Consider the following 12,069-nt stretch of genomic DNA (forward strand, 5'->3'; position numbering starts at 1 on the left):
GTAGAATCTGTAACAGAACTAGAATAGAAATTCTGGAAGTGGAAACAAAACAAGGAATCAAAAGGTTTTAAAGTAAACATACCCAAGATCAAGGTCCAAGTAAGCAAGAAATCAGACAGGACCTTATTCACTTCAGGTAAATAAACCTGATCGATATGTAGGAATGGTGTAGGTAGGAATTCCATTCAGTGTACGTAGTGTAAGCTATGGACACACAAGAGGTGCAGTGAAATAGTAGGAAATTTAATAGAGAAAGCAGTGTTTGTATATGGAAGATATACAGAAGTCATAAAGACTAAGGTGATACAAGAAACTGATCTCCTCAAATGCCTCAGAGGCTCTCTAGAGGTAGTAGATAATTTCTGTCATCTAGGTGATCAAATTAGCATTGGAGGAGGATGTACCTAAAGTGTAATTGTTAGAATAAGAATAAGAAGGAGAAACTTCTGAGAGTTTTTACCCCTGTTGGCTACCAAAGGTCTTTTTCTCTCTCTAAGTATATTCAAGATCTGCCCACCACAGCAGAATTGATATAACCAAACCACCTTGGTAATGCATGCCCAAGAAGAGATCTGCTTCGTCAACCTTCTCTGCCACCCACATTTCATTCCCTTATACCCATCACTTCCTCTGTCATCTGAGAGTAGAATAGGCATATATTATATCTATTGATGCAAGAGAGAGAGAGAGAGAGAGAGAGAGAGAGAGAAAGAGAGAGAGAGAGAGAGAGAGAGAGAGAGAGAGAGAGAGAGAGAGAGAGAGAAAGAGAAGTGATAGAAAGTTAGAGTGTGTTACAAGAAAGAGGCCAGAAACAAGTGTGAGATACTTGATTTCCTAGTCAGGGGAAAAACATGGAGAAAGAGTGACCAAGGGAGAGAGAGAGAGTAGGAAACAGCAAAAGTGTAAGAGAGAGCAGGAGAAATATGGTGTAATGCTAGTGTATACTCACAAGTAACAAGGATCTAAGCATAGAACCTGGGTAGAAAATCAAGGTGGGGTGGGGGTGGGGGAGCAGCAATACAGTGAGCAGGGCAGTGAAGACTAGAAAGGAGATTGGAAAACAATCATAGTTTATGAAGAGGAAATGTGAGGAAGAGAAGGATGCAGCTTAGAAGAGGAGAGGTAGTTTGGTTTCTTGGAGTAGAGTGGGTGAAAAGTGTGTTGTTATATGTGGGTGGGACACAACTCTTCTAGCACTTAGTTTTGTGGACAGGTCTTATCTAGAACCTGATATCACCAAACATCTTGGTCCATTGTCATTTCCTCCATGAATCCCAACATCCTAAGATCGTTCGTCACTCATGTCTTCCTGGTCTCCCTCTTCCACTTTCAATGACAGGCACTTCTGTATGCAGTGTCTTCACTCATGCTTTGTCCAAACCAAAGCATTCTTCTCTCCTGCCTAACTTTTCTCTCAACACAATTGTGCTTTGTTGGTCATGCACACTGATGTTGCAAATCCAACAGAGTATACTACCTTCATTCCTCTCCAGTTTACGTTCGTCCTCTGCAGTCAGAGCCTATGTCTCAACATAGCTGTTCTCACACAAGCATCACACAATCTACCTTTCACTCTGAGAGAGAGAGAGAGAAAGAGAGAAACCTTTTGCTGCCAACAGAGGTAGTAGTTCTCTGAACTTCCTCAATACTATTATTCTAGAAACAATACTTTCAGAGCATCCTCTACCGTTACTAATTTGGCCACCTAAATAGCAGAAATTATCTACTACCTCAAGAGAGCCTCCTTTGTCATATATGTGCATTAATGATGGAAACAAACTAATTTCCAATTACAGAAAATATCAATATCGTAATTCAAGCATTGATGTCTTAAGTAACTTGCCTTGCAATCACGTGATTTCAGGTTCCGTTCTGCAGTGCAGCACCTTAGGCAAATGTCTTCTATAATAACCTTAGGCCAACCAATGTATTGTGAGTGAATTCGGCTGACAGAAATTGTGTGGCAGCTTGTCTCTCTCTCTCTCTCTCTTTCTCACACACACGCATGTATATATATATATATTATATATATTATATATATTATATATAATATTATATATATATATATATATATATTATATATATATATATATATATATATATATATACCACATAGGCTAACAAACTTTTCCTAACCAGAAAGTAAATTGTTATAAACCTATTAGGAATTAAATACAGTTGTATGACAAGATTCCAAAGTTGTCACCATAACATATCTATATTGTGACAAAGATCAAGAATACAGTATAAATTAACGGAACCTTGCATTACTTACAATTCCAGACAAAATTCTTCTTAAAGTGTTATTTAATAGGATTATTTCTCATCTTGCTGGCCATGATCAATATACACAAGTTATGATCATTACTTATATATAGCATCTGATGAATGAAGAGTTTAACTCAGTAAATCTTAAAAGCCTTCACTCTTCTAATGAAAATGTAGTATTGTAGCTGATGTTTAGAATTATATTCTCTTTTCATGTGATAATAATAACCTATGTTGATAAAGGCAAATGAAAATCCGCCAGGTTTTCCCTAAGATTAATACAAAGTAAAGATATGTTACTTCTACTGATATTTGTCCTTTTAGTGGAGGATATCTCTAGGTCACCTCTGGGGCCGCCAACCTAGAATGAATCTATAATACTACTTTATTTGATATTGCATCTAGCTAAATCTGCATAAATGTTGAATATATATGTCTTTGGTAAGTCTGCCCCAACACAATAATAAACTTGAAAAGCTGTATCTTTGGGATTCAAAAGAAAGGTTAGTGGTGTATTTGATCTTCTCAAAGCATGTGCAATCAAAATTAATCTTTCTAAACATAAAATGGTAACAGCTGACAAATGTCTTTGTTCTTGCAATTAAATGTGCATTATTTATTCATTCTGAAAAATGAACTCCAAGAGAAAATCATAAGCAGCAGTGATGTCCAGTATTTTTATCTTCTGCTAGAAATTCTTTTATTGTCTAGGCCACATGACAATAGAACAGAACTGTTTCAATGAAACCTTTGAATAGTAGCATTTTATTTCAATCACTGGCTAGACATTTTCAAATACACTAAAGTTTGTGTCCTGTTATTCATGCAAAATGAGATGTTTATCTAAAACCATTTTGACTGTCTACCATACCATCTGAAAGATAATAAAAATTGGTATACATATCTGCCTATATATATGTGTATGTGTCTGTCTGTCTGTCTGTGTACACACACACACAAGTGCGTGCATGTGTGTGTATGTATTATGTTTTTCAATTTTTTGATATTTTGTCCAGCTTTGCAGATGTTTCACATCTTGTCAGTTTTCCTTGTGTTGAGAAGCATGTTATTATTAGCTCAGTAGTTAGAGCATCAGACTCACAATCAAGAGGTCTTGAGTTTGACTCCCGGCCAGGGTGTATGTTGTGTTCTTGAGCAAGAAAACTTTATTTCGTGTTGTTCCAAATCACTCATCTGTAGAAATGTGTTGCGACATCACTGGTCCCAAGCTGTATCAGTCTTTGCCTTTCTCTTAGATAATATCGATGGCATGGAGAGGGGAGGTTGGTATGCTGGTTTTCCATAAACAACTTTGCCTGGATTTGTGCCTTGGAGGGGGAACTTTCTAGGTGCAATCTCATGGTCATTCATGACTGAAGAAGGTCTTTACCCTATTTCTCAAAGTCTAATACAGTAGGTTTTCTGGCAAGAAATCTACAGGATAGTCTTCTTCTGGTAGAGTATTAATATACTTTCAGAAGTATATGAACGGTGCAATCCATGACGACTGTGAAGTAGAAAGATGCAATTTTGTGTCTTCTCTATATATGTCTGACTCTCTCTTAAATTCAAGGATATTACTTAAGAAATATATGAAAATATGCATTGGTGCTTGTATAAATAGACAAAATGTTGCTAATAAATGAATTTAATTTTTCATAAGGACTTAGGATATCTTGAATTGCTGTCCAGCTCTACCTGAACAATACACATTAAAAGATGATCCATTCTACTATAGGCACAAGATCTGAAATTTGGGGGAGGGGACTAGTCAATTACATTGTTCCCAGTGTTTCACTAGTTCTTAATTTATCAATCCTGAAAGGATGAACGGCCAAGTTGAACTCAGAATGGTTTGGCAGACGAAATACTGCTAAGCATTCACCTGGTGTGTTAACAATTCTTATTTCTTTTACTGCTCACAAGGGGCTAAACACAGAGGGGACAAACAAGGACAGACAAACGGATTAAGTTGATTATATCAACACCAGTGCGTAACTGGTACTTATTTAATTGACCCTGAAAGGATGAAAGGCAAAGTCGACCTCGGCCGAATTTGAACTCAGAACGTAGCACAGATGAAATATTGCTAAGCATTTCACCCGGCATGCTAACGTTTCTGCCAGCTAGCCGTCTTTTAAAAGATGATAGGCAAAGTTGACCTTGGCAGAATTCGAACTCAGAACATAAGGACAGGTAAAATGTTGCTAAGCATTTTTCCAGCATGCTGATGATTCTGCCAGCTCACTACCTTACACATTGAAAGATAATGAAAAGTAACAGATTAACTGAACTAATAGAGCTAAAACTGTTATATACATTAATTGAAATTTTGGTAAAAGTTTATCTGAGTCATTGATATAGAGGAACACAATATCATTTGATAAGACTCAGATTGCTACAGGGCCATTTGACTTTGGTAATACAGTATCATCACACACTACATTAAATGCTACATTAAGAATTCCATTAGGTTGTGACATAACAGCAAATGCATTTGAATTTGAAAATGTTTTATACCTGCTCTACAACAACCACAAAGTCTTCATGTGGAAACTGTGCATGCATACCATTTCCAACATAATTTTATGTATCTACATAACACTTTAATAAAAAAAAATACTAAAAAATAACATCAGATATACATGGAGAATGTAAGCCTAATTTAACCACATTAAAATGAAATAAAATCTAAAATAGAAGGGAACCCCAATTATAAATTATATATACACACACACACACACACACACACACACACACACATATATATAGATATATATATATAAATATACATGTAAAGTATATATATACATACATATATATATATATACACATAAACATACAAATACATATACACATATATAACATATATATACATATATATACACATATATACATATATATATATACACATATATACATATATATATACACACATATATATATATATATATATATATATATATATGTGTGTGTATATATATATACAGATATATATATACACACACATATATATATATATACACACATATACAATATATATATACATATATATATATACATATATATCATCATCATCATCATCATCATCATTTAACGTCCGCTTTCCATGCTAGCATGGGTTGGACGGTTCAACTGGGGTCTGGGGAGCCCGAAGGCTGCACCAGGCCAGTCAGATCTGGCAGTGTTTCTACAGCTGGATGCCCTTCCTAACGCCAACCACTCTGAGAGTGTAGTGGGTGATTTTATGTGCCACCGACACAGGTGCCAGACGAGGCTGGTGAACGGCCACGCTCGGATGGTGTTTTTATGTGCCACCGACACAGGTGCCAGACGAGGCTGGCGAACAGCCACGCTCGGATGGTGTTTTTATGTGCCACCGACACAGGTGCCAGACGAGGCTGACGAACGGCCACGATCGGATGGTGTTTCTTACGTGCCCACAGCACGGAGGCCAGTCGATGCGGTACTGGCTACGGCCACGTTCGGATGGTCTTCTTGTGTGCCACCGGCACTGGTACCACAAAGATACAAATTCCATTGATGTTCATCTATTTTGATTTGATTTGATTTTGATTTTCACTTGCCTCAACAGGTCTTCACAAGTGTCACAAGAAGGAAGGAAGGTATGCACAGGTGAACTGACAACGTCCCAGGTAGGGGCCACGGGTTATGGCCTGACTAGTCTTGCCGGGTCTTCGGATGATGTTTTTATGTGTCTCCGACACAGGTGCCAGATGGATGGTGTTTGTTACGTGCCCACAGCACGGAGGCCAGTCGATACGGTACTGGCTACGGCCACGTTCGGATGGTCTTCTTGTGTGCCACCGGCACTGGTACCACAAAGATACAAATTCCATTGATGTTCATCTATTTTGATTTGATTTGATTTGATTTGATCACTTGTCTCAACAGGTCTTCACAAGTGTCACAAGAAGGAAGGTATGCACAGGTGGACTGACTACGTCCCAGGTAGAGGCCACGGGTTATGGCCTGACTAGTCTTGCCGGGTCTTCGGATGGTGTTTTTATGTGCCACCGACACAGGTGCCAGATGAGGCTGGCGAATGGCCACGATCGGATGGTGTTTGTTATGAGCCCACAGCACAGAGGCCAGTCGATGCGGTACTGGCTACGGCCATGTTCGGATGGTTATCTTGTGTGCCACCGGCCCTGGTACCACAAAGATACAAATTCCATTGATGTTCATCTATTTTGATTTGTTTTGATTTGATCACTTGCCTCAACAGGTCTTCACAAGTGTCACAAGAAGGAAGGTATGCACAGGCGGACTGACTACGTCCCAGGTAGGGGCCACAGGTTATGGCCTGACTAGTCTTGCCGGGTCTTCAGATGGTGTTTTTATGTGCCACCGACACAGGTGCCTGATGAGGCTGGCGAACGGACATGATCGAATGGTGTTTGTTACGTGCCCACAGCACGGAGGCCAGTCGATGCGGTACTGGCTACGGCCACGTTCGGATGGTTTTCTTGTGTGCCACCGGCACTGGTACCACAAAGATACAAATCCCATTGATGTTCATCTATTTTATTTTGATTTTCACTTTCACTTGCCTCAAAAGGTCTTCACAAGTGTCACAAGAAGGAAGGTATGCACAGGTGGACTGACTACGTCCTAGGTTGGGGCCACGGATTATGGCCTGACTAGTCTTGCCGGGTCTTCGGATGGTGTTTTTATGTGCCACCGACACAGGTGCCTAGTCTTGCCGGGTCTTCGGATGGTGTTTTTATGTGCCACCGACACAGGTGCCGGATGAGGCTGGCGAACGGCCACGATCGGATGGTGTTTGTTACGTGCCCACAGCACAGAGGCCAGTTGATGCAGTACTGGCTACGGCCACGTTCGGATGGTTTTCTTGTGTGCCACCGGCACTGGTACCACAAAGATACAAATTCCATTGATATTCATCTATTTCGATTTGTTTTGATTTCTTTGATTTTGATTTTCACTTGCCTCAACAGGTCTTCACAAGTGTCACAAGAAGGGAGGTATGCACAGGTGAACTGACTACGTCCCAGGTAGGGGCCACGGGTTATGGCCTGACTAGTCTTGCCGGGTCTTCGGATGGTGTCTTTATGTGCCACCGACACAGGTGCCAGATGAGGCTGGCGAGCGGCCACGATCAGATGGTGTTTGCTATGTGCCCACAGCACGGAGGCCAGTCGATGCGGTACTGGCTACGGCCACGTTCGGATGGTTTTCTTGTGTGCCACCGGCACTGGTAACAAAGATACAAATTCCATTGATGATCATCTATTTTATTTTGATTTTCACTTTCACTTGCCTCAACAGGTCTTCACAAGTGTCACAAGAAGGAAGATATGCACAGGTGGACTGACTACGTCCCAGGTAGGGGCCACGGGTTATGGCCTGACTACTCTTGCCGGGTCTTCTCACGCACAGCATACTTCCATAGTCTCGGTCTCTAGTCATTTCCTTGGTGAGACCTAAAGTTCGAAGGTCGTGCTTCACCACCTCGTCCCAGGTTTTCCTGGGTCTACCTCTTCCACAGGTTCCCTCAACTGCTAGGGTGTAGCACTTTTGCACACAACTATCTACAGCCATTCTCGTCACATGACCATACCAGCGCAGCCGTCTCTCTTGCACACCACAATTGACGCTTCTTAGGTTCAACTTTTCTCTCAAGGTACTTACACTCTGACGCTTATGAACACTGACATTACACATCCATCGGAGCATACTGGCTTCATTTCTTGCAAGCTTACGCATATCCTCAGCAGTCACGGCCCATGTTTCACTACCATGTAGCATGGCTGTACGTACACATGCATCATACAGTCTGCCTTTTACTCTGAGCGAGAGGCCTTTTGTCACCAGCAGGGGTAAGAGCTCTCTAAACTTTGCCCAAGCTATTCTTACTCTAGCAGTTACACTTTCAGCACACTGCTAGAGTATTAATATGTAATCTTTCATCTTTTATCTTAACTCCATCCTTTCCTTCCCTCTCCTCTCATTCATTCCTCTTTACCATCATCCCCCCCCCACTCTTCCATCAGTCTTGTAAGAACTGAAAAATGTCATGAACACTGGCCTTAACTCCTGAACGAGATTGACCTGGATGATGGACACAGCACAGCAATGACACATAATGGAGAGCTTTCAGTGACTTTGAAAAATTAAAAACAACAGTTCAGTGATCTGTCATGTCAAGTGGCTGCTCATATAAAAGTTGTTGCCATTTGACCCCTGGTCAGTCCTGATTGAATATATTGGGTCCCATATATAATGCGGTATTTTTATTTGCATGAACTACAAGTTGGGGGGGAACAAGATAAACTACCTGCGTCAACTTGCTATAATTTTACCTTCTCTTTATTCTTAGTGCAAGTTTTAAAGAGTGCAGTTCGATTTAAGAGTTATTTTTTCAAAGCTATAATGGAAGTAATAAAGGAGTATATTCAGCATATTTTGCTTTATGAGTTCAATAAAGGCAACAACACAACAGAAAGTGTGAGGAATATTAATGCAGTATATGGGGATCAGACAATAGGTGTAAGCCAGTGTCAACGGTGGTTCCAGAAACTACAGCCTAGAAGATGAGCCTCATCCTGGAAGATCTGTAGAATTTGACAAGGACAAACCCTGGTGGAACAAAATCCCATTGTAACTGTTGAGGAACTAGTATAGAAGCTTAGGTTTAATCATTCAACCATTCACCGACACTTGCATGCCATCGGAAAAGTCAGCAAATATACATATTATATATATATATATATATATATACATATATATATATACATATATATATATATATATATACATATATATACACATATCTACAATATATATATACATACATGTATATACACACATATATATGCATACGTATATATACATATAGATACATGTATGCATACATATATACATATTGATACATGTATGCATAAATATATATGTATAGATACATGAATGCACATATATATATATATATATATATAAACATATGTTTACATTTCTTTTTTCAGTCATTTGACTGTGGCCATGCTAGAGCACTGCCTTTAGTTGAATATATCGACCCCAGGAGCTATTCTTTGTAAGCCTAGTACTTATTCTATTAGTCTCTTTTGCCGAACCACTAGTTTATAGGGATGTTAACCAGACTATTGCAGTACCATGTCCCCATTTTATAAATATATACATATATATACACACATATATATATATATATATATATATACAGCATCGACTTACTGGCACTGCATTAGCTTACTGGCATTTGTGCTGGTGACATGTGAATAAAACATTCGAGCGAGGTCATTGTCAGTGCTGCTGGACTGGCTCCTGTGCAGATGGCACATAAAATTTACCATTTGAGCGTGGCCATTGCCTTTACACCCACTGACTGGCCCTCATGCTGGTGGCAAGTAAAAGAACTCATTACACTCTTAGTGTGGTTGGCATTAGGAAGGGCATCCAGCTGTAGAAACTCTACCAGATCAAATTGGAGTCTGGTGCAGCCATTTGATTCGCCAGACCTTAGTCAAATAATCCAACCCATGCTAGCATGGAAAGCAGACATTAAACAATAATGATGATAATGATGCTGATGACATATATAAATATATGCATATATATATAGATATACACACAAATATACATATATATGTATGCATATATATACATATATATATATGCGTGTACACATATATATGTGTATATATGTCTATATATATATATGTTTATGAATATATATATATATATGTGTGTGTGTGTGTGTATATGTGTATGTATGTTCATGTGTACAGGAATACACACACACACACACACACACACACACACATATATATATATATATTTAAGGAATAAGAAAAAATTGGAGAAGAAACTAATAAAATATATCTCCGACACCAGTTTTGATTCAGTTATCTTTAGAGGAGTATGAGTAATTTATAAAATTTAAATAATTATGAGATGAATGTTGGCAGATATAGCAAAGATATAGCAATACATATATACACATAAATATAGATAAATACATGTAAATACATATGTATATATACGTGTATATATATATATATATATGTATACACATAAATATATATATAATATATATATATATATATATATATATATATATATATATATATATATATATAATATACATATATATATATATGCATGCATATATATATATATATATATACACATATATATATATACATATATATATGCATATATATATATATATACACATATATATATATACATATATATACACACATATATATATATATACATATATATATAAACATACATATATATAAACATACATATATATATAAGCATACATATATATATATATAAACATACATATATATATAAACATACATATATATATATATATATAAACATACATATATATATATAAACATACATATATATATATATATATATATACACACACACACACACATATATATATACACATGTTCATATATATATACATATACATGCATATATACGTGCATAGATACAAACATATGTATATACAGGCATAAATATATATACATATATATAAACATATATATATAAATATATATATATACATATGTAAATACATATATATATAAACATATATATATATACATATATGCATACATACATATATATATTTATGCATAAGCATATATATATATACACATATAGACACACATATGTATATGAATATACATATATATATATATATATATATTTATGCATGTGTATATATGCATATATATATATACACATATATACATAGATATATATTTATATACATATATATACATATATATATACATACATATATATTTATATACATATATATACATATATATATACATACATATATATTTATATACATATATTTGCACATATATATATACATATATGTATACATATAAACATATATATATGCATATTTATATATATATGTATATATATATATATATATATATATACACACACATGTATGTATGTATATATTTTCACATGAATGTGTGTTGGGTTTGTTTCTCATTTTATGTAAGAAAAGGAAAATGATATCCTTAACTGAGCGAAGCCAAACTGTATCTCTCTCCCTTATGCCTTATATATATATATATGGTGGAGGGCTATGTGGCTCACACACATGTAAATGAGTTCCATTGGTAAACCTGTATCCTTTATCTTCTATACAGAAAACCTATTTAGATAAATTGCAATGTTTAAATGCATGCCAAGTGATTCCCTTGCACATACTCGCTTTATGTTGAAAGTAATGATATGGACTGCATTGAAACCATGTAATGGTAAAAACTTGTACCCTTACATCTTTAGCTTACTCTTTACAATGTTTCTTTTTTAACTTTGTTAAAATACACTCTTCATTATTATTATGTCAGAAATGCATGTGATAATAATAACAAAAAAAATATATCATTAAGATAAAAATGTCCTACAAATCAATGTGGGTGCATCTTTGCAGTTAATCAGCTTGCTAGATAAGAAGTAGTTCAGTAAACTTCATCTCAGTTGTTAAATTACACTGTGATGATGTGAAGAGAACAGCTGAATTAATTTGTCCTGTCATCCATCTAACAAAAGATAGCAATAGTAAGTAAACAACCAGTAGTTTTCTTACATACAAAAATTTTCTAAACCTATTTATTTATGATTTTAACCAATGTTTTGAAAAAAATAAAATAGATCAACATCATCCATTTATTGTTATAAAGTGTTGCCATTCACAAAAGATTTATGCACACCACATATATTTATTTATGTACAAGATTTATGTAC

General features: G+C 36.3%; 1 protein-coding gene across 13 annotated transcripts in view; it reads right to left on the reverse strand.

The window, feature by feature from the left end:
• Nucleotides 1-12,069, reverse strand: part of LOC115213470 (agrin) — a 771,489-nt gene that overhangs the window by 389,441 nt on the left and 369,979 nt on the right. The window lies entirely within an intron of this gene.

This window comes from Octopus sinensis, linkage group LG6 (genome assembly GCF_006345805.1).
Source record: "Octopus sinensis linkage group LG6, ASM634580v1, whole genome shotgun sequence".
Lineage (NCBI taxonomy): Eukaryota > Metazoa > Mollusca > Cephalopoda > Octopoda > Octopodidae > Octopus > Octopus sinensis.